This window comes from Acomys minous (assembly GCF_964271855.1).
Source record: "Acomys minous genome assembly, chromosome: 12".
Taxonomy (NCBI): Eukaryota; Metazoa; Chordata; class Mammalia; order Rodentia; family Muridae; genus Acomys; species Acomys minous.
The window spans coordinates 97,222,648-97,250,159 of NC_140493.1; the positions used below are offsets into that span (position 1 = coordinate 97,222,648).

Below are 27,512 nucleotides of genomic sequence, written 5' to 3' on the forward strand. Positions count from 1 at the left end.
ACATCTGCATGCCAGAAGAGGGCACCAGATCTCATTGTGGATGGTTATGAGCCACCATTTGGTTGCTGGGAAATGAACTCACAACCTCTGGAAGAGCAGTCAGTGCTCTTAACCACTGAGCCATCTCTCCAGCCCCAAGGGGTTTGTTTTCTAAGATTTATCTTACGTTTAATTATGTGTGCATTTGTGTGTGTCTGTCCTTGGGTGGGCACATGCACGGTGCCTGTGGAAGCTGGAGCTAAGGTGGGCACCACCTGAAGTAGGTGCTGAGGACCTAACTAACTCAGGTCCTCTGCAAGAACAGAACTTGCTCTAAATCACAGGGCTGTCTCTCCAGGCCTAGGCTCAGCTTTTTAAAAATTATTGTTCAGTTATCATAATCCACTTCAATTATCATTTGGGTTTTAGTTTTTATTTGGTTTCAGTTTGGGGGAAATTTTTTGTTTTGTTTTGGGGGGGGAGGTTGAGACAAAGACTCACTATATAGTCCAGGCTAGCCTTGAACTCACAATATTTCTGTCTCAGCCTCCTGAGTGCTGAAATCACAGATGTACAACACCATACCCAGCTACTAGGTTGTCGCATTCAGTGGTGAGTCAAACATAAGACACATGTAATCTGAGCACTGTACAGGCTGATGCAGGAGGGCTGCCCCAAGTTCAAGGCCGGCCTAACTATAATGTCGAAGCCTGCCTGAGAAATTTAATGAGGCTCTGTCTCTTAATTTAAAGAAAGTTCGGGCTGGGCAGTGGTGGCACACACCTTTAGTCCTCCCTCAGCACCATGAGTGCTGGAGTTACAAGCTCACACTACCTCCCCAAGCTTTAAACTGGCTTCCTGAAAACCTCTCAACATTTTAATAGTTTTATAATGGGGCTTAAGCCTGAGTTTTCACCTATTAGGCAAGTTCTCTATCAATGAGCTCTGTATCTCTTTTCTGGGGGGAGAGGTGTTTCAAGACAAGATTTCTTCATGTGGCCTTGGCTGTCCTAGAACTCGCTTTGTTGACCAGGCTGTCCTCCAACTCACTAAGATCTGCCTGTCTCTGCCTCCCAAGTTCTGAACTCAAAGGTATGCACTGCCACTACTGGCCTTCTTCATTTTCTTTTTCTTTCTTTTTTTTAAAACTTAAATATTAAATCAGTGAGGTGGAGCTGGGTGCTGGTGGCGCACGCCTTTAATCTCAGCACGCTGGAGGCAGAAGCAAGTGGGTCTCTGAGTTTGAAGCCAGCCTGGTCTACAAAAGGAGTCCAGGACTACACACACACACACACACACACACACACACACACACACACACACACTGTCTCGAAAAACCAGCCCCACCCCAAAAAGAAAAAACTGAGGTGGAAAAAGTCAATGAAGACAGCCACCATCAGCCTCTGACCCCCACACATCCGTGTTACACACCCACATGTACACCACAGGGAGAGAGGGGCCTGCCCCTCACACATCTGTTGTGTTCACCCCTGTGCACGGTCAGTCTCTTTGCTACCACCCACTGCTGTATGTTCTGTCCTCCCCCCCACACCCTGAGTCATGGCTGGCCATCCCTTTCCTGTCTTTACTCTGTCATGGCTCCTTGCTAACATCCCCTTTGCTTGCCTCCATCACCTGCATTTTAAAAGGTGGCGAGAAGAGAGCCCCTGTCTTCCTTGGTTGCTACTTTGTTTAAAACTAGAAAAGGCGGGGCCCCTGGAATGGCATATGCTCTAACTTGTAAAATGATTGAGTAGCCGTGTGAGCTCCTGTGGCCTCTTAGGCATTTCAGAGCAGCAGGAACAATTTTATTCCCACTCTGGCACCTTCCTTGGGCTTTTATTCCTTCCATCCACAAAGCCCTCCGACCTTTCATCTCCAAAGCCATGTAGAACTCTGGGAAGGACTTTGCACAGTGTTTTAGTGTCAGAAGCACTAAAGGTGAGCAGAGGAGGGCCACAGGGTGACCTCAGCGCCTGCCTCAGACCCACCCTGAGTGCCATGTTTGTATTCCTTTTTCCCAGTGCCTAAGATTGAACCTTGGGGCTTCACACAAGCTGTGAAAAGGCAAGCAGTTCTGCCACTAAGCCAGCCCCCAGCCCCGGCTGAATTCTGTTAAAAGCGTCAGGCAGGGAAGGTGGTTCCAGGTATACAGCTGCCCAGAAAGCAAGTGGCTGAGATGTCTCTAACAGAGAAATGTTTCTGAAACCAACTTATCTTCTATGTCAAGTGCCAGCCATTAGGGTGAGGAGATAAAGTCAGTGTTCTTTGAAAACGGAAGGACGGTTTGATGCGAGGCAAGTCCAGTGAGATGTTGGAGTGCAGCCAATGTTCCTGAAAGACATGTCGGGTCAGGGTGTAACTCGGGTCTTCCCCAGAGCACAGGTTTCACGGTGCAAAGGTGCTTGGTCTCCCGATCCTGTGAGCCTCATCCTGAGCCGGGCCTCTCTCACTGGGTGGGGTGGGGAGTCTCCTGTTCTCCTTCACGTGGCGTCTGCTCTCTTGGACTCTGAGTGGAGAAGCTGGGCCCTGGAAATGGAACAAGAAGAATGCCTAGTTCACTAAGACATTTGATGTTCGTATAATCGGTTCCTGTCCTTGGAGACATTAGCAACAGTAGGGGATTCTCTGTGGCGTAAAAGATGAACATAGGACAAACAGTTCCTTTCACACTGTTCACAAAGGCCTGTTCTTTGGTTTTGCAGCTGCTGCTTGGAAAGCCCAACTGCATCCGGGCACTGCAGGTTTCTGCGCTTCTTCGTTTTTTGGTCTGCAGGTTGTGCTTTGAAAGCCTTGGTGATGAGTTACCCAGGTAAAACAATGATGTGGCACCCTGCTGCCTCTGTTGAGTGAGCAATTGAAGTTCCCAACTCAAAGGTCCGTTGGCTGCAGTCAGAGGAACACTACACAGCGGAGCATGCAGACAATGAAACGTAGATGAGTTGAGGGACAAAAAAGCCGCACTCTTAGGACACTGTGGATTTTAAGACACAGTAGCCAGTATATTCACTCTGAGATGAGCCCAGATCCATCACTCACCATTTTTTCTTTCTGTGAGTTAGGATATCACAATTAAAATATAAAATAGTGCCCGGCATGGTGGTGCACGCCTTGTCTTTAATCCTAGCACTTGGGAGGCAGAGGCAGGCAGATCTCTGTGAGTTCGAGGCCAGCCTGGTCTACAAAGTAAGTCCAGGACAGTCAAGGCTACACAGAGAAACCCTGTCTACAAAACAAAACATACATAGCTGGCTGCTTGTACTGGCACATGCCTTAATCCCAGTGATCAAGAGGCAGAGACAGGCAGATCCTTGGGATTTTGAGGCCGCCCTGGTCTACAAAGGGAGTTCCATTCCAGCCAGGGTTACAGGGTGAGACCTAGACCCCCCAAAAAAACATTAGACACATACACAGTCTTCCCAACGACTCTCAGCAGGTAAAGGCACTGCCTTACTGCCAAGCCTGTCAGCCTGACTGCCTGAATTTGGTTACTAGAACAAAGAGAAACCTTACTCCTAGAAGCCGACCTCTGGCCTCACATGTGTACACTACAACCCATGTATGCACACACACCCCTCAAATAAATATACTTAAAATATGTCCAAGCTGGAATGTAGTGCACTGGTGAAGAGTTTGCCTTGTATGCATAAGACTCCACCTTCTACCTCTACACTGCAGAATAAATGAGTAAACTATGGTAAACCTATTATTGTCTATGTAGGTCTAGGACTAAGCTTGGAGGATCCCTTAGCCCAGAGTTCAAAGCTAGCTTGGACAATATACTGGAAATTCTGGAGTGAGTGTGTGTGTGTGTGTGTGTGTGTGTGTGTGTGTGTGTGTGTGTGTTTTGCCAGTCATGGTGGAATATGTCTTTAATCACAGCACTTGAGAGGGAGAGATAGACAGATCTCTATTAATTCAAGGTTAACCTGATCTACAGAAAAAGTTCCAGGACAGCCAGCACTATAAAGAGTCCCAAAAAGCCAAAATTTGTGTCTGTGTTTGTGTGTAAGCACTCTTAAACTGGGTGTGGTGGTACGTGCCTATAATCCCAGCACTTGAGAGGTTGAGGTAGAAGAATCTTGTTTAGAAGGAACCATACTTAACCATTCCTCAGCGTTGGGGAGACACCTTGGAGGAGGTGTGCCATGTGAAGGAAGCCCTGACACAACCAGTCATCAACACTTCACAGCCATGTTTTCCATGTCTGTCTGTTTATTCTCCGACCAAGGCTGACCCTCTGTCAGGCTAATTCCTCAGTGTAATTTTAAACAGCAGAGCAGCCAAGCACCAGACCTCAAGGTCACTGGGCAGCAAAATGGCCGAAGGTCAACTCTTCACAGGACATTTTCCAGCCAGAGAAAAGGCCTGAGGCTCAGGGACTCCCCACACTCAACCACCACACACAGGATGCATACATCATGCATAACCTTAGGACCATTGCGTGTTCTCAATGAATGCATCTGCTTTTAGGTTTTTGTTTTGTTTTGGGTTTTTTTTTTCTCCCCCCCCCTTTTTTTTTAAGTTTTTTTTTTTTTTTAGTTTTTTTTCAAGACTGAGTTTCTCTGTGTTATCTTGGCTGTCCTAAACTCACTTTGTGGACCAGGCTGGCCTCGAACTCACAGTGATCTGCCTGCCTCTGCCTCTTGAGTGCTGGGATTACAGGCATGCGTCATCACGCCCAGCTGTTTTGGTATTTTCAAGACAGGGTTTCTCTATATAGCCTTGGCTGTCCTGGTTCCCTTTGTAGACCAGGCTAGCTTCAAACTCACAGAGATCCGCCTGCCTCTGCCTCCTGCCTGGCTACAAAAGATTGTTCATCTGGGATGTAAGATGCAACATCAGAGGGGATCTCCCTGGGAGAGAGGCTGCTGAGCTTGGATCAGAGGTTGGTGGTTACACATTAGTACCCAGGGTGTTGGGTGGGGCCAGAGAAAGTTTGTCAAGCTAAGGGGGATCCCAAATCTCTTATCCAAGTAAGTAGAGGCCTTGCTGAACAGCCCGTGTTTTATATATAAGCTGGGCAACTGCTCTACCACAGAACTACATCCCTAACCCTGACTAAACTGTAGAGAGAGCCAGACATGGTGACACATTCCTTTAATCCCAGTACCCAGGAGGCAGAGGTAGTCAGTTCTGTGAGTTTAAGGCCAGCCAGGGCTACATAGTGACTTCCAGGACAGCTAGAGCTAGCTATAAGGTCCTGTCTCAAAAACACAAAAGCGAGTCCAGGACAGCCAAGGCTACACAGAGAAACCCTGTCTTAGGGGGAAAAGAAGAAAAGAAAAACAGTACTCGGGAGGCAGAGGCAGGTGGATCACTGTGAGTTCGACGCCAGCCTGGTCTACAAAGTGAGTCCAGGACAGTCAAGGCTACACAGAGAAACCCTGTCTTGAAAAACCAAAAAAAAAAAAAAAAAAAAGAAAAGAAAAGAAAAAAAGAAAGTAAAAGAAAAGAAAAAAATAAAAACTTTAATTTTTCAAGACAGGGTTTCTTTGAGTAAGTAGTTCTGACTGTCCTGGACTCACTCTGTAGACCAGGCTCAGAGACCACTGCATAATCCAAAATCTTTTTGTATTTTTTTTTTAAAAAGATTTTATGTATTTATTTTATGTGTGAGTGCTCTAACTGCGTTATGCCTGCATGCCTGAAGAGGGCATTAGAGAGAATAGATGTTTGTGAGCCACCACGTGGTTGCTGGGAATTGAACTCAGGACCTCTGGAAGAACAGACAGTGCTCTTAACCACTGAGCCATCTCTCCAGCCCCAAAATCTTTTTGTATTTAGTCATTGCAATTCTGTAAAATATAAGTACCTCCGTTTTTGCAGACGACAGCATCTTCTCTGAAATTCAAGAGGGTTGGTTGGTCAGATAGTGTTAATTGTAGGGTAATGTCAGCTTAAAGAAAGTAACTTGAGTGTCAGGCGCAGTGGCGCACCCCTTTAATCCCAGCACTCAGGAGGCAGAGGCAGGTGGATCGCTGTGAGTTCAAGGCCAGCCTGGTCTACAAAGCGAGTCTAGGACAGCCAAGGCTACACAGAGAGACCCTGTCTCAAAAACCAAAACAACAACAAAAAAGAAGGTAGAGTGAGGAGCTGGAGCAATGGCTCAGCAGTTATGGGTGCTGGCTGCTCTTCCAGAGGACCCGGGGTCATTTCCCAGCACCCACATGGGGCGGTTCATAACGGTTGATAACCACCTGTAACTTCAGCTCCAGGGCTTCAGTGCCCTCTTCTGGCCTCTGTGGGGACCCACATACAGACATACATATAAATAGAAAAATATATTTTCAAGGTAGCCAGAGCTCAAACACACACACACACATGGGCTAATGAGATAGTCTGGCAAGTAAAGCTTATTGCTGTCAAGGCTGACAACTTAAATTCAATCCCCAGAACCCACATGGCAGAGAGAGAGAACCCAGGAGTTGTCGTTTGACCTCTCCACACATGTACACACATGCACACTGTAGATTAGTGTTACACAAAAAGAAATCAACTGGGCTGGGTGTGGTGGCGCACGCCTTTAATCCCAGCACTCGGGAGGCAGAGGCAGGCAGATCGCTGTGAATTCAAAGCCAGCCTGGGTCTACAGAGCGAATCCAGGACATCGAAGTCTACACAGAGAAACCCTGTCTTGAAAATCCAAAAGAAAAAAAGAAGAAAGAAATCAGCAGCACACTGACAAGAAGAGAACAAGGGAAGTGGCTCTTGAGTCTGCCCAGGGCCATTCGGGTAAGTCAGCACAAGGTTCTGAGCCCCTCATCGGGGACAGGCACTGCCAGTTGCCATGAGGCTGGTGCTCAGTTTATGCTCTGACGTCACTGCCCTCATTCTTAGCTGCTCTCTACTGAGTAACTTGAATTCTCCTGTCACACTGGTCCTGCTGCAGTGACCCTGCTCCTTCTCCCTCCTTCCTTAGGCAGGAACTATTTTTCTCTTTAAAGCTCATTTATTTACGTATTTGTGTGAGTATACGTGTGTATGTGATAATGTACTCTGGGGAGGGGCTATGCTCCAGCTGTAGCGGATGTCAGATGTCCGCTATCTATTCCACTGAGACAGTGCCTCTCACAGAACCAGAAGGCCCCGGCGGTGATCTTCCTGTCTCTCCCACCACAGCGCTGGGGTCTCGGGCCGGCGTGCCACCTCCTGCCTTGTTGTCTTCTCACACAGGTGCAAGACTCTGAACTCATCCTCACACAGCACGGTCCATTCCCCCACGGAGACGTCTCTCCAGCCCCAGGAGACATGTGTCTTCTCATAAGGGTTGTAGCTGTTTTGTCTTAGGTAGGCCAGGCTAGCCTTGAGCTCCTGATCCTCTACCTCGAGAATGTTGGGGTTATGCCTGCACCACCACACCAAATTGACACTTGTACTTTTGTCTGAGACAGGGTTTCTCTGTGTAGCCTTGGCTGTCCTCGACTCCCTTTGTAGACCAGGCTGGCCTTGAACTCACAGCGATCCGCCTGCCTCTGCCTCCCGAGTGCTGGGATTAAAGGCGTGCGCCACCACGCCCGGCGATATTTGTACTTCTATGTTTCCCCTTTCCACCAATCTTTGCCTCACGGTTCTCCCGTTACCTAGGATGTCACATGACACCTCCACCCAGTAGGTCCCTCTGTCCTGCTCCTGCCTTGCCTCTACTCCTAGGCACCCATTACCTGGAGCCTGGACCTCTCCCACCAGGCCCCTCTTTCATCCCCCAGGTCCTCAGGGCACCGTGACTATGGCTCTATCTGCCCCATGACAACTGCACTCTGACCTACGCCAGGGTTTATGGGTGCTCCTCTCTAGACCATCACTGCCATACCTCAGGGCCTAGAGTGGCATCTGCCACATAGAAAGGACTTGGTAAATATTTATAACTTTCCTGGTGAGAGCTTAGAATGTCACCTAGGAGCTGGGTCCCTAGAGACTATCAGGAAGTCAAGATCTCTGACTTGAAACAACCTTGTGAGAAGACTGGGGCTGGCAATAGCAGTTCAGGCCGTGCCTAGGAGGGGCTCCCAGAGTGTCCCAGAAGCCAGGCACACCTGGGCACGGGATTGAGGCCATCAGCTACCAAAGGTAACAGGTCATATGGGTGCAAGGTACGATGTGCAGTCCCAGGCGATGGCAACACGAGAGCACAAAATTCATTGAAATCTGGAAGCCACAAACTGTTCTCACCACCACCTATTCTCACTGTCGGCTTTGTCAGGTTATAGAACTCCTGTGACTGTTTTCCTCATCTGCACATCATGTATAAGCAATGGCCTATAGCAAGCCCCACGGTTTGAGAGGCCACTGTGTCCCAGGGCTGCAAGCCGCTGGATTAGTGGGACTCCATAGCCCCATCTGTCCTGTGTGCTTTGTCTTATGTTTGTGTTTAGCAGTTAGAGCGGCCACCCATCCCTTGGGAACTGGGGCCTGGGAAGAGTAACCAGGCTCAGTGCCTGAGCGTTCCAGGAGGGTCCACTCTGCATCTCAGCCTTTCAAAGCAGGGACAGCAACTGTTCCACACAGACCCATGCACTGCTTACACACTCACGAAATTGTGTTGATTTTCACTTATTTTGAAAATTCAGACCTGGGAGTGTAGCTCAGCCACGAAAGAGAATGCTTCCCATGTGTGCAACTCTGTATTCAGTCCCCAGCACTGAGGAAAAGAAAGTTAGACGTGTTAGCATTAAAATAAATAGAGCATGAGAGAGACAACAGATCTAATATGGAGAGATTTATTGTAGAAGAGTGGGAAGAGAAAGAGGTTAGGGCATGAGTGAGCCATGATGGTATAGAGAGAGACAGAGACAGAGAGGCATTGCGAGAGAGAAAGGAAAAAGGGGCACCCCGTAGAGTTCAAGAGAGAATTAAGAGAGAGGTGGCGGGTTGGTCCTTTTTATATCTGGTACCTCTGGCACATGCCTAGTGATGAACAGCAGATGATGTCAGAGGTTGCTAGGCAACCTAGAGGCAGCTGCCCATATGCTAACAAGAAAAAAATAAATAGTAATGAATATGCTAATGAATCTAGAAGAGATTATGGACTGTTTGGGGGAAAGGAAGTGAATCCAGGGCACCATGCTAGGCAAGTTCTCTACTGCTGAGCTCTGTCTACCAGGCCAGCCTCGAACTCAGAGATCTGCCTGCCAACCTCTGCTTCCTGAGTGCTGGAATTAAAGGCGAGTGCCGCCACCCAACTGTCAGTTTTTGTTAACAAATGGAGAGGCCCCTGGGAGCAAAGTCACCCAGGGTCACCGTGTGGCTGGCCTACGGCTGATAGCACCTCTTCCCTGATGGAGTTAGTGGAGAGAAATACGGGTGAGCCTTTCACTCTCTCTCCCTTCTACCTGACTCTTGCCACCTCAGGAACATGTGTTCCTCGTAAGAACAACAACAGCTGGCCGTGGTGGCGCATGCCTTTAATCCCAGCACTCAGGAAGCGGAGGCAGGTGGATCTCTGTGAGTTTGAGGCCAGCCTGGTCTACAAAAAGACTTCCAGGACAGCCAGGGCTGTTACACAGAGAAACCCTGTCTCGAAAAACCAAAAAATAAAAAAGAGAAGCCGGGCGTGGTAGCACATGCCTTTAATCCCAGCACTCGGGAGGCAGAGGCAGAGGCAGGCGGATCCCTATGAGTTCAAGGCCAGCCTAGTCTACAAAGTGAGTCCAGGACAACTAAAGCTACACAGAGAAACCGTGTCTCAAATAACCAAAATAAATAAATAAAATAAAAAGAGAAACCCTGTCTCGAAAAAAAAAAACAAAAACAAAAAGCAAAAACATGGGAGTTCGAGGCCAGCCTGGTCTACAAAGCGAGTCCAGGACAGCCGTCTCAAAAAACCAAAAAAAACAAAAAAAACAAACAAACAAAAACAAAACAAAACAAAAACAAAAACAAAGGAAAGAAAGAAAAGAGCAACAACAGTCTTGAGTATGGTGGTGGTCGAGGTGGTGAGGGCGATGGGGGGACTGGAAAGAACTGTTGGTGAGAGGGGAGCTTTGGGTGGAGGCATCTAGAGCACTGAGAAACAAAGCGAAGACTTTGGGGGGGGGTTCAAGATAGGGTTTCTCTGTGTAGCCTTGTGTGCCACCATGCCCAGCTCAAAATGAAGCCTTTTTATATTTGTTCTTAAGGAAATCACTTCAACTTCTATCTCTTGGTACTGGGTGTTTTTTCGTGTGTGTGTGTGTGTGTGTGTGTGTGTGTGTGTATGTATGTAAATTGTTCATGTGTATAATCGTGCCTGCAGACATGTGAGCAGAGAACAACTTGCAGAGGTTGGTTTTCTTCTTCCACCATGTGAGTCCCGGGGATTGAACTCAAGCTGTCAAGCTTGCCATCAAGCGTCCTCGCCCATTCTACACCTGGACCTCGTTTTTTGAGGCGGGGTCTCTCACTGAACCTGGAGCTCACTGATTGGACTAACCGGCCAGCAAGCTCCAGGGATCATCTCGGACCCTCCTCTTTCCATGCTGGGATTACAGGTACAGAAACTGCACGCCCAGTGTTTTCGTGTGAGTGCTAAGAGCCAAACCAAAGCCTCGGGCTTCCACAGCAAGCACTGAGCTATGTCCCCAGCCTGGGTTTTTTGTTGTTTGCTTGTTTGTTTTTAGACAGGATCTCATTCCATCACCCAGGATGGAACCCACTATGTAACCTAGGTAACCTGTGCCTTATATCTTCCTGCAGCACAGAGGGGCGTGGCTTGGGAGGCTGTCACCAGCAGGCAATCCTCAGGCAGATTCACTGAGCATGGAGACTTTTCCTGTGTGGCCGGAAGAGAAGTGACAGTGCTTGGCCAAAGAAATGTGTTTTGTGTGGCAGCGTGGCAGCGTGGCACATGTGTGCCATAGGGCAGTGCATAGGGCAGTCTGGAAGCATTATGGGAGACTTAGAAATGCCTTCTAAGACCTGGGGAGAGCGCTTGCCTAGCAAAAAAGAAGCCCTGGATTTGACCTCTAGCCCAGTATAAACCTGGCATGGTGAAGCATGCCTGTAATCTCAGCACTTGGAAGGTGGAAGTCGGAAGGTCGGAAGGTCAGAGTCATCCTTGGCTACACAGTGAGTCTGAGGTCAGCCTGGGCTACTAGAGGAGATCTTGTCTCAAAAAAAAAAAAAGGAAAAAAGAAAACTAACATTTTTGGAAAGAGAATGGAAAGGGGTTGGGGTGGGCAAGGGAAAAAGAGGGGGGCGGATGGGGTGGTCAGAGAGCAGCCAGCAGGACAGGACAGACTGAGGAAGGGGAAAGGCAGACAGAATGGGACCCATCCAACCAGTACAACAGGCACGATTGGTGCTGGTCACGCAGGAGGCAGAGGGTGAGAAAGCCTGAGAAAACCCTCAAGGTTTCTGGCTTGAACCGTCAGCGACACGAACCCCCAATAATGGCTTCATCCAGAGGAGGTGGGGAGACTTGAGTTTTGGAAGGGTGCGCAGATCCCAGCCACCCTCGGACGGCGTGCGGAGACCTTTGAGGCCTGAGACACAGCCTGAGACTAAGAGCCAGCCAAGGGAGGGTCGCAGTGAAAGAGTCACTAGGGTTAGGGTTAGTCGGCAATCCACTAGCCACAGCCGTGGAGCAAGCAGTAGGACGAGCTGAGGCTGGGGTTGTCCAGAGAGAAGACACTAAGGCCAGACCAACTGCAGTTAGGATAGGATGGTAGAAAGGCGGGGAGGAAACCTGTCTGTTCTCACACACACACACACACACACCCTGGCTGTAAGTGGAACCGAGGGTCTTGCTTATGTTGTTTGACAAGTGCTTTACTGCTGAGTAAGTCTCCCAGCGCCTGGTTCTATTTATTTTTCTATATGTTATTATTTATAATAATGACATATAGCCATCTTAATAAAAAAAAAATCCATCCTATGTTGGAAAAATAAAATCCTTCCCAATAGGTTAAGTGCTGCTAAAAAGCCAAGCACAGTGAAGACTAGGGTCCAAGGCCAGCACACCTCCGCCTCCCCAGGTTCCAGCCCCTAAAGGAACAAGGGCGTCCCTGGTGGTCTTGCTTCAGCTCGTGACTGCTTTCCTAGAACACTGAAAAATTGGGAGGAGCCCGTGTCTGAGTGTACAGTTGAGCCGGGGTGCTAGTGGTTGCCAAGAGGCTGAGAAGAAGACAGCAGGGTACAAAAGTGCAGGTTGAAGTAGAAGCGTGTGCCCCAACAGCCCCTGGGTGAGGAACCTTCATTCCAGGCTAACAGCAGGCCCGCTTGCTGACCAGAGCCACTGAGCAAGTTGGAAAGAAACAGCAAGACTGGACTGCCAGGTTCTCTGAGAGCTGGGACACGCGGCTAAAGGGCTTCCGGAGGAGTGGCCTGACTACGCTTTAAGAGTAGCTGCGCTGGAGGATACAGGGTGAGAAGCGGTGTGGGGGACCCCAGAGCATCCAAGCTCTGGAGGTGGACAGTGATGGCGAGGTCTGGGTGAGCCTCGGGTGGTGCTGCTGCGTTCCTGGGATGGGAGGAGAAGGCATTAAGGCTTGTGTTCTGACACACTGAGGGCTAGGTGCACCTCCCCGTGGAAATGCCTTAAAGCCTGGAGACAGGAGGCAAGGCGGTGCTAAAGGCACGCTGGAAGTGCGGCCTTTCTCCTTGTCATCGGTGTTAAAAGCCACAGGATTGGCTGCCAGCACCTGGGAGGAAGTGGGTGTAATCCCACCCAAAGCCCAAAGCCCAGGGGAAACCGTCCTCCTCACACCTTTCAGTTTACCACCCGCCCCACATCCTGCTCCCACCTCGCCAATGATTGGTGGATGGACCAGTCAGTCCATCTGAAGATAGGTGGATCTGGAAGTCAAATTGGTTTAGGTAAGGAGTAGCCAGCTAGTCTCTGGAGCCTCGCCTAGCCCTTGGCTGAAATAGCCACGAGGCTGGGCGGTGCCTCGCCCCTTTTAACCCACCACCCAGGAAGCAGAGACAGGTGGATCTCTGAGTCCCAGGAGAGCCTGAGCTACACAGAGAAACCCTGTCATTAGATGCAGGTGTGACTCACTGGAATAAGCCTCCTTTGCTTATCTGAGGCCCTAGGTTCATGCCCAGCAGAAAAAAAAAAAATACGGGAGGGAGCAAGAGAAAGACGGAAGTGGACCGTGTGACAATACTGTTTGTTAGATAGTTTTGTGGTTTTATTTATTTATTTTGGTTTTTCGAAAGAGGGTTTCTCTGTGTAGCCTTGGCTGTCCTGGACTCACTTTGTAGACCAGGCTGGCCTCCAATTTACAGAGATCCACCTGCCTCTGCCTCCCAAGTGCTGGGATTAAAGGCGTGCACTGCCGCCGCCACCCGCCATGGTTTTATTTCTTGAGAGAATCCTGGTCTTTAGGAGGCACACTTTTCTCACCATAGGCACTGTCAGGAAATTTGAAATGCTCTGGCTGGACTTTTAGTTACTTGCCTCTGTCAGCTGCTTCAGGAGTTACTCTCACTGGCTTTGCTATACACAACCTCTGACATGTGGGTCACAGCAGTCACGGAACTTTGAGATAACTCAAAATACTTGAGAACACCACCTCCTCACTTGGGCCCTAGCTAAGGACGGATGGGTGCCCCTTTCATGGGAAGGCCCACACAGCCCCCAGAGCATGGTGGCACCACCCATCCTGAACGCCTGGCCTAGAGCCATGAGGTTTGTGCACACACGGCACAAAGCACCGACAGCGTTCCCTTAGCCTTGAATCACCCGGCTTCTCTCTCCAGAAGGACCCTAAACCTTGTCCTCAGGGAGAAGAGTGTAGGACGTGGGACTCCAGCCCCTCACCCTTGGCTGCCTCTACGGTCAGTCACAGCTTCCGGGACCAGTGCGCAAAGGGCTCCTTCAGCAGACACATGTAAGGCTGAAAGAGCGGGGTTCCTGAAACTTCTCAGTGCCTCAGCAAAGCTATGTGTGTACGCATTTACACATAAATACACATATATGCAGGCATAGCCCACACTAAGACGGCAGAGACAGGCAGAGTATGCAGGTGGCAAAACTCTGGTTAGGGAAAACAAAACTACTAGCTAGAGACTAATTTGTTTTTCAGTTTTTCTGCAGGTATCATTATTTTCTAAAAGAAAAGAAAAGTTGAGCATAGAAAAAGAATATAAATTAGAGTTGAATATACTGACCTAGTGAAACCTCTCAGCACTTGGGGAGACCGAGGCAGGATAGCCTGTGCTACATAGTAAGTTCTAGACTGCCTGGGCGTAAGAATGAGACCCTGTCTCAAAAAACAAAACAAACAAAACCCTGCAGATTGCAGGCGTTATGGCATATACCTTTAGTTCTAAGTGTCAAGAGGCAGAGGCAAGCATATCTCTGTGGGTTCGAGGCCAGCCTGGTCTACACAGTGAGTTCAGGTCAGAGTTACATAGTGAGACGCTGTCTCAAAATAAATACAGAAGGACACTTAGGCTGCTTTGGGCTTCAGGACACCCCTGAGGCTTTGGAGAGCCTTGACAGGGTGTAGGGTGAACACAGAATAGATACGATCCTCCTGGCTTTTCCTGGTGACCGACCGCTCATACATACAAACACTTAGTACCAGTGTGGTTAAGGCTGACTAGACCTCCATATGCCGGCAAATATAACATAAAGTATGTTCAGGAATTACAAGACATGTTATTAAAGACAGCAGCCCCCAGGGCAGCAGTGACATCTGATGGCAAGCCCGAAGCAGACCCCTTCAGGTAAGTCCCCATGGTCCTTTCCTCAGGGAGAGCCTCTCCCTGGCTTCGCTACTGATGTCTCTTTTCAGGGCCATCTTATAGACAGAGAGACAGCACTGTCAGTGACAGGTCTCAGCAGTACTGAGGGCAGAGACTGTGTGAGTCATCCTGTGGCTCCCCAGGGCTGGCCGAGTGCCAGGGGAAGGGGACTAGGAGGGGGAAGGCTCTGGGCTAGCCCTGAAGAGGCTGAGCGCGCAGATGCCGACTCCTGTAAGCAGATGGTCTCACTTAAGCTCGAGGAACCCTCCAGAGGGTGGGATCATTAGCCCCAGGAGGAAACCGAGGGCCCAGAGGTTAAATAGTGTGCCAAAGGTCACACAGCAGAAACAAGCTTGAAAGTCTTTGAGCAAAAGCCTGTGTCCTTGACTGCCTGTCTGTGCACTGTTTTCTGACAGAGCAGGAGTGGACTTTGGGAATTCTCGTAGCTACTTCTCTTGAAAGTGGTTAGCCCCGTGCTAAACACAGAAAATAGTGACCATGGCCGTCAGTGGAAGTGACTGACTTGATGAATGAAGTGGTAATTTAACTTCCTGGTTGTACTTCAAATGGAAGATTTCTCCCCCAAAAGCCTTTGGATGTTCAATCTAATTAAAGCAAAAAGGCATTGGAGAATCGCTCGGTCGGTCCTTGATTAACTGTCAAGTCCAATCTGTAGGCTGTTTTATGTGTCAAGGTCAGAGAGACCAGTCGCTCTCATTCCTGGGGCAAAGTGAAGACCATGGAGTCTGGGTGTAAAGCAGAGCCACAGGCTGGCTATGCCATGGTGGGGCCAGGGAACGCCAGTTCTAAGTTATTGTCAGCCGGCTCCCTTGCTGATCGGGTCACAGCCTTTGCACTAAAACTGGGATGAGTGCAGATGCTGACTTGCCCTGGGCAGTTCTCAGGGAGGCCATCAGGATGAGGGTGGCAATGTGTGCCTGACAGATAAACTGCTGGGCTCACAGAGGTGATATTGCCAGAGTGAACCTCACCCACTGTGCTCCCGAGTATGGACCACCACGATCTCCCTAAATGTGGGAAACTCGGCTGTGTAGTTTGTGGTAGTGGGGACCACCTTCCCCTTGTGAAAACAAAAAACAAAACAAAACCAAAATGATGAATTGTTTTGGCAGTGTCTATTAACCTGGGAAAAGTGAGGCATGGGAGGTGAGGGGGTGATGGTTTTCAAACACCACAAAGCAACTCTGGCTATGCCTCGCTGAGGCAGCCAGGAAGGTAGTGCTGCCTCCCCCAGCCCACTAGAGGTTGTGCCCATCAAACACCTGGTGGGGGGTCCTGGGGATAAAGCAAAACGCAGCATCCTCAACACCCCACCCGGGAAGTTGCCTGGGAAGCTGAGCCAAGAGAAACAGACTGGTGTGGGTCACAGAGCAAGTTAGAGGCTAACCGGGGCCTCAGAAGACTCTGAACAAAGTGGGCAGCTAGCTCCAGGGCAGGGAGGTGGACCCAGGTCTGTACCTCCTGCCCTTGAGATGGGAGAGGACTCAAATATTATTTTTTTCCATCAGGACCAAACCTGATTTTTCCTGATTTAAGAAAGGCATCAGAGGTCAATGCTTCCTCTGTCCTGGCAACTCAGAAATAATGTTTTCCACAGCAGACAGCTCTCTGGATTCCAACCCTCAAACAGTCAGGGATGGTGGCTCTGTGTGTAATCCCAGCACTGGGGAGACTGAAACAGGAGGATCAAATTTGAGGACAACTAGGGCTAAATAATGAGACCCTAATTCAAAAAGTCCAAAAACAAAAGGGCTGGAGGGATGGCTCAGCTGTTAAGAACATTGGCTGCTCTTCCAGAGGACGTAGGTTCAATTCCCAGCACCCACATGGCAGCTTACAACTGTAACTCTGGTTCCAGGGAATCTGACACAGATGTACATGTGCAGGCAAAACATCAATCAGTGCTCATAAAATAAAAACAAATTGCCGGGCTGGGTGTGGTGCTGCAGACCTGTAATCCCAGCACTCGGGAGGCAGAGGCAGACAGATCTCTGTGTGTTCAAGGCCAGCCTGGTTTACAAAGCAAGTCCAGGACAGCCAGGGCTACCCAGAGAAACCCCATCTCGAAAAACAAAAAACAACAAAAGTCCAAAAACAAAACAAAAATCTTTAAGTAAAACAGTCCATTTCAGAACAAATACAATTAAGCAAAACAACCCCTCAACCTCATTTTATTTTATTGGAAACAGTCCAGGTTCAAGGTCTAGTTGGAGCCGGTATGTTTCTGGACAGGCAGGGGGCAAAGTCTCTTTTCTCTGAGCTGGTGGCTGGTGTCAGGGCTGGGCTCTGGGTTGGTTGCTTTTTTTTTTTTTTTTTTTTTTTTTGAGCGCTCCAGAGAGAACAGGCCACAGCAGAGTCTGGTGGGATCTGCCCTCATGATTTCCAGGAACTTGAGTAGTTTCATTCTCTAGGAGAACGGCCATGATCTCCCCTCCCCCACTCAGTTCTGTCAGTAATGAATAACTGCCATCAGACGCTGGGCTACAGAGGTGACTGAGGAAGGACCCGGGATGCCCCTAAGCCAAACGTAGGCTAGAAAGGCTAGAAAGAAAACCCACCAATCCTTGAGTTTACTCAAACTCAGGAATTGCAATTCCACCAATCCTCATCCTGGAAAGATCTGCGCATGCTCACAGCCCCCCCACCCCCAAGAAATCCTATATTAGGCCTGCCTTCCGCCCAGTTCCCTGCTGCCTCTCACCCGAACAAGCGTCAGCACCTTTCTGGTTGTTTCCCTCCTTCTCTGATGTGAGGTTTGTTGTGCAGCGTAACTCTCAGAGCGGAGCTGTAACGCTTTCCCTGGGGAAGCCTTCCCCTGCAGCAGCGGGAGCGCAGCTTTAACCCTGACCCTTTGGAGCTGCGACACTTAAACCAACTAGGCACCAAGATGGTATAACACAATAAATGGTGTGCTCACTGTGGTAGGAAAGAGCAGTGTGACGCGCAGAGGAAGAACTGAGCTGGGGAAGTGGCTGTCAGAGTAGATTCTGGGACTGGGGAGAGGCCCAGAGATGGCTACTTGAAGGTTAAGGGCTGGTTAATCAGCTCTGGTTCAATCCCACCAGCCTGCGTGAGGAAAAACGAATCTGCCAGGTGGAGCTAGTGCACGTCTGTAATCCCAGAATTTAGGAGGCAGAGGTACACAGATCTCTGTGAGTATGAAGCCAGCCTAGTTTAAAGAGTGAGTCCGGGACAGCCAGGGCTACACAGGGAAACCCTGTCTTGAAAAATACAACTAACAAAAACTAAAATTAAAAAAAAAATCCAGACTAAGTGGTTTCTAGACTAGCTGCCTCGCCTCGCTTAGGAAGATGACAACGTAGACATCAGTCCCTACCCGGCCGGCTGAGCCAGGGACTCCAGGGTCTGTCCTATACTTGCATTTGGCTTTGTGGTGTGTGTGCACATGTGTGTGTATGTGTGTTGTGCACATTGTTACTCTTCACCTATACACATAGGTTGATGTCTGTTTCTTCCTCTATCACCTTTTCTGTTTTTTGTTTTTCGAGACAGGGTATCTCTGTGTATCCCTGGCTGGTTCTGGCTGTCCCGCTGTAGACCAGGCTGGCTTCCATCTCAGAGATCAGCCTGCTTCTGCCTCTGTAATGCTGGGATTAAAGGTGCGCAGCATCACGGCCCTGGCCCTTTTTTGGCTAAACTGTGGCCAGTGAGGCCCAGGGTTACCTGTTTCTGCCCAGTGCTGGGTTCCAGGCGCATGCTGCCACACTCAGCTTTTACACAGATGCTGTTGACCTGAATTCAGGTCTTTGTGCTTGCACAGTAAACAATCCACCCACTGGTCATCTCCTTAGCTCCAAGCCTGACCTTTTTCGTGGCAATTGAACTCAGAGCAAGTATTCTAACCCTGAGCTACACCCCAGTGCTCCTGAGCAAAGTTACTTTAATAAATAGGCCAGGTAACACATTACTTACTCTGCAACTATGTTCCAGTTTAGGGCCGGGCACAGGAGCACCTGAGGACTCAGAGTCTGCAGCTGGTTTCCCAATGAGGCACAGTGATGGCTGATCTCCATTGTTGAGTTGACTGGATTTACATCACCATGGAAATGCATCTCTGGGTGTGTCTATAGGATTGTTTACAGGAAGGTTTAGCTAAAAGAGAGAAAACTCACCCTGAACTGGGCATGCAGCCTCTTGATAGGCTGGGGTCCCAGACCAATTGAGAAAATGAGAAGAGTGTCAGGGCTCGCCCATCTTTCTTTTTTTAATTTTTAAATTTTATTTTATTAATTTATTCTTATTACATCTCAATGATTATCCCATCCCTTGTATCCTCCCATTCCTCCCTCCCTCCCATTTTCCCCTTACTCCCCTCCCCTATGACTGTGACTGAGGGGGACTTCCTCCCCATTTATATGCTCATAGGGTATCAAGTCTCTTCTTGGGGGCTTGCCCATCTTACTGTGGATGCAATGTAACCTGTGCCATGCCTTTCCCATCACATTGGACTGTATGCTGTGGAACTGTAAGCTAAGATAAACCCTCCATTGTGAAGTTGCTTTTCTTAGGCATTTAGCCAAGAAATACCTAAAATAGAGACATTATGGCAACTTTTTTTGTTTGTTTTTCGAGACAGGGTTTCTCTGTGTAGCCTTGGCTATACTGGACTCACTTTGTAGACCAGGCTGGCCTTGAACTCACATAGCAATCCACCTGCCTCTGCTTCCCAAGTGCTGGGATTAAAGGCATGTGCCACCACATCCGGCTCCATAATCCTATCTGCCTGCCGGATGTCCCGCCTCCTATTTCCTGCCTCAGCTGTAGGCCATTAGCTTTTTATTGACAGGTGATGCTTCCACACAGACACAAGATATTTCTTCTGTAATAGTGAGTTCCAGGACAGTGGTTAAGACTGTGGAGGACCGTCCAACTGTGTTTTCAAATGCTAATTTCAGTGCTTTGAGATCTGGTTACTGCCCTGCCATGGGCATTGTTATGAATGTTGAACTATATCTCCCATAACTATGTGATGATAAGGAACATTCCTCAATTATCCCTGATTGGCTAAGTAAAGCCTATGACTGGGTAAAAGAGAGATAGACAGTTTTAGGTGCCAGAGCTAGGGTTTGAGAGAGGGGAGGAGAGAAGGGGAAAGCAGAGCAGCAGGAGAGGAGGAAGTCGAAAGGAAGAAGATGGTGCTGAGCATGAGGCTATAGGAACAGACTGATGGAGCAGAAGCTGCCCAGGAGTCACCATATTGGCAAGTGACTGCATTTTATGTGGGTTTAAAGGTGCTAGGATTAGAGTTGCTCAGAGTCTGCCCAGCATAGTGCTTTCAACTTAAAAATAAATCATAGTCTCTCTCTGTGTCAGTCACTGGGGAACTAACTGGTTAAAGAAAATTACTGCCTTAATAATTGACTGTATTGATTTAATATAGAAAGAATAATTTGTCATTCTACAACACAAAACTACACAAAGAAACTCTTAAAAAAAAAAAAAAAAAACCCAGGGGCTGGAGAGATGGCTCAGTGGTTAAGAGCACCGCCTGCTCTTCCAAAGGGCCTGAGTTCAATTCCCAGCAACCATATGGTGGCTCACAGCCATCTGTAATGTGATCTGGTGCCCTCTTCTGGCCTGCAGGTGTACACGCAGGCAGAATACTGTATATATAATAATAAATAAATCTTTAAAAAACAAAAAACAAAAGCCAAAAACAAACCAAAAACCAAAGCAGCCCCTCCCCCCACACACATACAATAAAGCCCTCAAAAAGCAGAGTTGGGCAAGAGACAAAAAGAAAATAAAGGCTCAGTCCATTAGCACCTAAGACAGGAGAATCTGTGGGAGTCACCAAGAAGGCTATCCAGTCCTTGTGAACACAAGGCCTATTTATTTATTTACTATTTAAAAAATATTTGTGGCCAGGCATGGTGGTGCACATCTTTAATCCCAGCACTCAGGAGGCAGAGGCAGGTAAATCTAGGATAACCAAGGCTACACAGAGAAACACTGTCTTGAAAAAAACAAACAAAATATTTGTGATTATTTTTGTATGTTTAGAATGTTTTTTGTTTTTGTTTTTTGAGACAGGGTTTCTCTGTTATCTTGGCCATGGCCTGGATTTGCTTTGTAGACAAGGATGGCCTCGAACTCACAGCGATCTGCCTGCCTCTGCCTCCCGAGTGCTGGGATTAAGTGCGTGTGCCACTACCACCCGGGTGCGTGGTTAGAATTTATGTTTATGCTTGTTCATGTGTGAGCCAGTGTTTATGTGTGACCAGAAGACAACCTCTGTTGTGGGTTCTGACCTGCTACCTTGTTTGAAGCTCCGTGGCTCGTTTGCCCCTGTGCAGCATTCTCCAGGCTAGCTGCCTGGCAAGCTGCCGGGGGAGGCTCTTCTCAGCACCTCCTGTTTCCCCACCACAGGAGGCCTGCAATTACAGTAACCTCTGGAAAACCCATACAGCGAGGGGGGGTCTATCCCCCAAAGTGGTTGCTTTGTGGGCCTGTTTTCTTTTTAAAATGAAGAGACAGGCATGCTGGGTAATGTACCGTTCTCTGGGCATTTGGATCACATTCTTCCAGAGCTTGACAAATAATGCTGGGGCAAAGGGACCTAAAGAACTAACAACAGGGCTGGAGAGATGGCTCAGAGGTTAAGAGCACTGGCTGCTCTTCCAGAGGTCCTGAGTTCAATTCCCAGCAACCACATGGTGGCTCGCAACCATCTATAATGTGATCTGATGCCCTCTTCTGGCAGGCAGGTGTACATGCAGGCAGAGCACTGTATACATAATAATAAACAGATAAAGTTAAAAAAAAAAAAAGAACTGACAACAGTTAGATTCTGGGTTGTAGCTGGCTTTGCTTTGTGGGTCTTTTTCCCAACCCTTTATGCTCCCCACTCCCCCCCCCCTTAGCCCCTATCACTAGCTAGGAGAGGAAGAGAGAGAGGGGAGAGAGATAGTGGACCTTGAGTCTAATTTCTTTCTCTTTGTTTCTTCTTTGAGCACGACTACTAACAAACCGCAACCAACCCTGACTATTGAGGCCTTAGCACTTATATGCCCTCTGAAGAGTGACCAGAATTCCAAATGTCACACAATCGCAGAAATTATCTGCAGCTGGCGAAGCCACACCCCTGTTAGAGCAGGAGGCAAATCATAGTCAGCTGCCATAAAGCAGCGCCATATCCGCACACCTGGGATTAAAATGAAAACAAATTCTTATATTTCTGTGCTTTTTAATTAATTAATTAATTATTGTTGTTGTTGTTATTTTGGTTTTTCGAGACAAGGTTTCTCTGTGTAGCCTTGGCTGTCCTGACTCACTTTGTAGACCAGGCTGGCCTCAAACTCACAGCGATCTGCCTGCCTCTGCCTCCCGAGTGCTGGGATTAAAGGCATGCACCACCACCGCCCGGCTAGTTCTGTGCTTTTTAAAAGAGACCAAAATTCCAGAACTCTCACTGGGTGATGGTGATTTTTGTAAAAAATGTGTATGGGTGTTTTCCTCGCATATTTGTTTGGGTACAACATGTCTGCCTGGTGCCCTCAGAGGCCAGAAGAGGGTGTCAGACCTCCTGGCACTCGAGTCATAAATGGTTGTAAGCCACCATGTAGGTGCTGGGAACCTGGTCCTCCGGAAAAATAGCCAGTGCTCTTACAAGTGAGCTATCTCTCTAGCCTGATCAACAAGAGACTGGCACCATAGAAGTGAAACTTTTGTATCATGAGGGCAATTGATGCAGGTGAGCTGTAGTTAAGAAACTACGGGTGATAAAAAGAGACCATTATCAGCTGGGGTAGGGTGGGGTAGGGGGTGGTGGTGCACAGCTTTAATCCCAGCACTCAGGAGGCAGAGGCAGGCGGATCTCTGTGAGTTCGAGGCCAGCCTGGTCTACAGAGTGAGGCAGGACAGCCAGGACTACAAGAGAAACCCTGTCTTGAAAAACAAAAAATAAAAAACAACAGAGAGAGAGAGAGAGAGAGAGAGAGAGAGAGAGAGAGAGAGAGAGAGAGCGCAAGAGAGAGAGAGCAGCAGCAGCACCGAGGTTTCCACAGGGTCAGCACACAGAGGCTGAAGTCCAGAATTGGCTGAGGCTGAACCTCGTGCTGGCAGTTGAATTTAGTAGTGTAAGAGTCACTCAGGTAGCATGAGGGGGTCATGGAGAGAGGCTGAGAGTTGGCACCATGACAGGCCAGAAGAGGCTATTAGTGAAGGTGCAGACTCAGTGGCAGTTGAAGGCCCAGAATTGAAGGGGTTGTGCAGAAAAGTTAAGGCCTGGCACCAGGAAGAGAGCCTGTGAGAGGCTATTGGTGAAAGAAAGTGCAGCCCAGTTGCAGCAAAAGACCCTGGTGTTTTGGAGATGCCAGTACCAAGGGCTGACAACCAAACACAGGAGCAGCGGAAGAGTGGAGCCACCCTAGAAGGCCAGCTGTGTGCTGCAGAGGGCGGAGCTGAAGTGACCCAGGCCCTTTGGAGGAGCCCAGAAGATGGTGAGTGGTTTGGGCAGTGGTTTATTTTGCTTTGCTTTGTTTGTGATCATGCCCAGATTTTTCCACGAAAATATTTGTTTTGTATACTGTATTCTGTCTGCAGGTGTGTCTGCCCATCAGAAGAGGGCATTAGATCTCATAGATGGTTGTGAGCTGCCATGTGTTTGCTGGAAATTGAACTCAGACCTGTGCCCTTACCTCTGAGCCATCTCTCAAGCCTTTATTTTTCCTTTATTTATTTTTTTTCAAGATAGGGTCTCTCTGTGTTAGCCTTGGCTGTCCTGGACTCACTTTGTAGACCAGGCTGACCTTGAACTCACAGAGATCCACCTGCCTCTGCCTCCCAAGTGCTGGGATTAAAGGCCTGTGCAAGCACGCCCAGCTTATTTTTCCTTCTTGAAGTAAGAAAGTACTTAATTTCTTTTTCACAGGAGCCCAAGCTGAAAAACTTAAAGTTGTTTTTGTTTTTTTGAGACAGGGTCTCTCTGTGTTATCCTTGGCTGTTGTGGACTCGCTCTGTAGACCAGGCTGGCCTCGAACTCACAGAGATCCACCTGCCTCTGGTTCCCAAGTGCTGGCATTAAAGGTGTGCACCACCACCGCCCGGCTCCCCGCCTGAGCTTTTGATCTCATCTTTGCCCTCTAGCACGAGGCATCGGCTCTGGAGGTGGAAAGTGAACATGGCACTGTAGGAAAGCTGCTCCACCTGGGTGTTCAGCCATCATGGAAGGCCTGAGGGTAAGCAGAGGGCCCTGGTGGTAGCCAGGGAACTTCTGGCGCTCACAGTGCCTCAGCACATTATCATAGAAAAGTCGTTCCTGGCTTCCCCACTGTTGCTGTGGGGGACTAACAATCCACACAAGCACCCCAATTTCTAGTCTTCTGTGGCACTCATTGCGCCCCTGGAGGGTCTTCTCATTCTTCCTGGAAAGGCACTGTGCCTTTGTCTCGTGCACACAAACGGTAGGGAGGGCATGCTCCTTCCAATGTACCTAGTGCTCCACTGAGTCAGTCAGGAGTTTGGTGGACTGCATTCCAGGTACAGGACAGAAAGTGTAAAGGCCAAGTCCAGTATAGCCATATCTCTGTTGCATAGAGGAACCCTGTCTTTTTTTAATGTACTTTTCATATGCCATGAAACTATGTATGTATGTATGTATGTATGTATGTATGTATGTATGTATATATGTATGTATTTCCCCTTAGCCATTTAAAAATGTAAGCCAGAAGTGGGACTGTTGTCCTAGTTGCTTGGGAGGCTGCAGAATCACTTGAGCCCAGGAGTTCTGCATCAGTCTGGGCGGTATAATGCAACACTATAAAAACATGAAAACAATTCTTAGGTTGAGATCCATACAAAGACAGGTAGACCAAATCGAGCCTGGAGGCTGTAGCTTATGACCTTTGGTCAATATCCCAGGCATCTCAAAGCTCCTTATCATGAGGCAAGAAAGTTCCCGCCAAAATGTCTGGTCCTCCCACTAAAGGTTGAATAGTTGAGATATGATTATAATTTCATGTTATCTTAATGTGCACACCCAGAGGCTCCTCATAATTCAGTTTGGCATTAGCTGAGACCTCCACAACCGTGTAGTTTATAACAGGCAGTGTGCTGTGTGGATGGTGAAGATTCACTGTAGAGTACAAGTGCCAGCTTCTGTTAATGCTGATATTCACAAGTTGCTCTTCTCTGTTCCATCCCCCCATATTAAAACTGTGCGGACTTCCTATGTCTGCCCCAGCATTGAAAACTGACATGGAGACATATTTACTTATAATAGCTTTAGGCCTTAGCTTACTGTTGTTCCCAACTAGCTTTCTTTTGTTTGTTTTATTTTGAGGCAGGGTTTCTCTGTAACCACCTTTGCTGTCTTGGAACTGGCTTTGTGGACCAGGCTTGCCTTGAACTCACAGAGCTACACCTGCCTGTGCCTCTTGAGTACTGGGATCAAAGTCATGTGCCACCATGTCTGCTCCAGCTAGTTTTTGCTTTTTTTTTTTTGGTTGTTTGTTTTTCCTTTTTTAAATTTTTGTTTTTTTGAGACAGGGTTTTTCTGTGTAACAGCCCTGGCTGTCCTGGAACTTGCTCTATAGATCAGGTTGGCCTCAAACTTAACAGAGATGCACCTGCCTTTGCCTCCCAAGTGCTGGGATTAAAGACATGTGCCATCACTGCCCAGCTCCCAACTAGCTCATAACTTCTGTGTAATCTATGTTCTGCCAAGCAGTTCTTTACCTCTCCTCAGTTTCATACATCTGACTTCTTTGTTGTCTAGTAGGTGAATCTTTTTGTGCCTCTTTCCCAGAGTTCCAGTCTCTCTGGAAGTCCTGCGTATTCTCTCCTGCCTTTGCTATTGGCCACTTACCTTTTTATTCAACCAACCAGAAGGTGATGGAGACCAATGTTTACAAAATACCAAAGTCCAGTGTGTATTCACCTCTCTGCTGGTACAGAAATCAGCATTTAAATAATACAAAGACAAACTCTACACAGTGCACAGAAACATCACTCCAACATATCCCCCTCTTAGTCCAATAAAAGGCTCTTTCTCTTACATAATAAACTATTTAGGAGAGAAAGAAGGATAGAGGAAATAAAGAGAAAGAAATCCATCAATCCAACTTCCTTTACTTTGTTCCTTCCCTGATCAAGACCATTAACAACTTGTGACCAACTCCCCTTAAATGATGACAAACATCCATTACCCATCAAATGACCAAGAAAACCACCACCCTATCTCTTGGGAATGGGGTGTCATTCTCTTAAATTTGCTTCCTGCTGTCTGAGGGTGACAGCATCTTTGGTGGCCCCAAGAAAATTGGCATATTAACCAAGTCCTAGTAGAGCTAGCTTTATCCAGTCTCTGTGTGGTAGGAAAGCACAGGGTTAGGTGGGTATAGTGACGTAAGCCTGTAATCCCAGCACTCAGGGAGGCAGAGGCAGGTGGATCACTGTGAGTTCGAGGCCAGCCTGGTCTACAAAGCGAGTCCAGGACAGCCAGGCTAACACAGAGAAAACCTGTCTCGGGAAAAACAAACACACAAAAAAGGCAAGGAAAGCAGGGTTTAAACTGAAGCCCTGGCTGGACCAGTCTGTGAGGCCACTGGCGTGTGCCACCACACCCAGCACATGGTCACTCTTAAGGCTTTACTCCCTCTTCTAACCTGGACCTGCCTGCCCCTGAGGGTCCTTTTCATTTCTGTGGACATTCAGTTCAGATCCCTGCTCTCCTGTGTGCTGTTATGCACAAAGGACCATTGCTTAGCTTGGAATTTATTTTGTTTTTTTGAGACAGGGTTTCTCTTGCAGCCCTGGCTGTCCTGGACTCGCTTTGTAGACCAGGCTGGCCTTGGGCTCCCTAGTGCTGGGATCAACGGCGTGCGCCACCACGCCCGGCTCTTTGGAGAATCTTGGGACCTGATCCAGATGCTCATCTCATTACTTCTGAAGACGGTGACCATGATCCCATGGGCAGTGTTGACACAGTGTTGGGAATAATCAAGCACAGTGGGGATGTGGTCCGTCAGCTGCTTGAAGGAAAGCAGATTAAAACCCCAGATCTCAGCCTCCCTGAGATTAAAAACAAAATGTTGGGGGTTTTTGTTTTGTTTTCGAGACAGGGCTTCTCTGTGTTATCTTGGCTGTCCTGGACTCACTTTGAAGACTAGGCTGGCCTCAAACTTAGAGATCCGCCTGCCTCTGCGTCCTGAGGGCTGGGATTAAAGGCATGTGCCACCACTGCCCAGCAAAAACAAAAAAGTTAGTAAACAAGTTTAATGGGGTTGGGCGATGTGGCAGAGGTAGGCAATTCGAGGTTAGCCTGGTCTACAAGGTGTTTTTTATTTTTGTTTTGTTTTTTTCTTTCTCTGACAGAGTTTCTCTGTGTAGCCTTGGCTGTCCTGGACTTACTCTGTAGACGAGGCTGGCCTCGAACTCACAGAGATCCGCTTGCCTCTGCCTCCCAAGTGCTGGAATTAAAGGCGTGTGCCACCATGCCTGTTATATGTGTGTGTGCATATATAATAGTGTTCTGTCTGCAGGTCTGCCTGCCCATCAGAAGAGGGCATCAGATATCATTATAGATGGTTGTCAGTTGCCATGTGTTTGCTGGAAATTGAACTCAGGCCTGTGCCCTTACCTCTGAGCCATCTCTCCACCCTTTATTTTTCCTTCTTGAAGAAATTACTTAATTTAGGAGCCCAAGCTGAGAAACTTAAAGTTTTGGGATTTTGTTTGTTTCTCTGTGTAACCCTGCCTGTCCTGGAACTTACTGTCACTCATTAGTTTTTCTTTCTTTTTCTTTTTAAGATTTCATTTATTTACTTATTTATTCCTGTATGTAACACCTGCAGGCCAGAAGAGGGCACCAGATCACA

The 27,512-nt window shown here is 48.2% G+C and overlaps 1 protein-coding gene across 1 annotated transcript in view; it reads left to right on the forward strand.

Annotated features, from left to right (window-relative positions):
* Window positions 1–6,557: 6,557 nt before the first annotated feature.
* TLK2 (tousled like kinase 2) overlaps window positions 6,558–27,512 on the forward strand; it is a 129,330-nt gene continuing 108,375 nt past the window's right edge. Inside the window, exon 1 of the mRNA XM_084750047.1 lies at window positions 6,558–6,714. The gene's annotated coding sequence lies outside the window, so the exon portion shown is untranslated. The remainder of the gene's footprint in view (window positions 6,715–27,512) is intronic.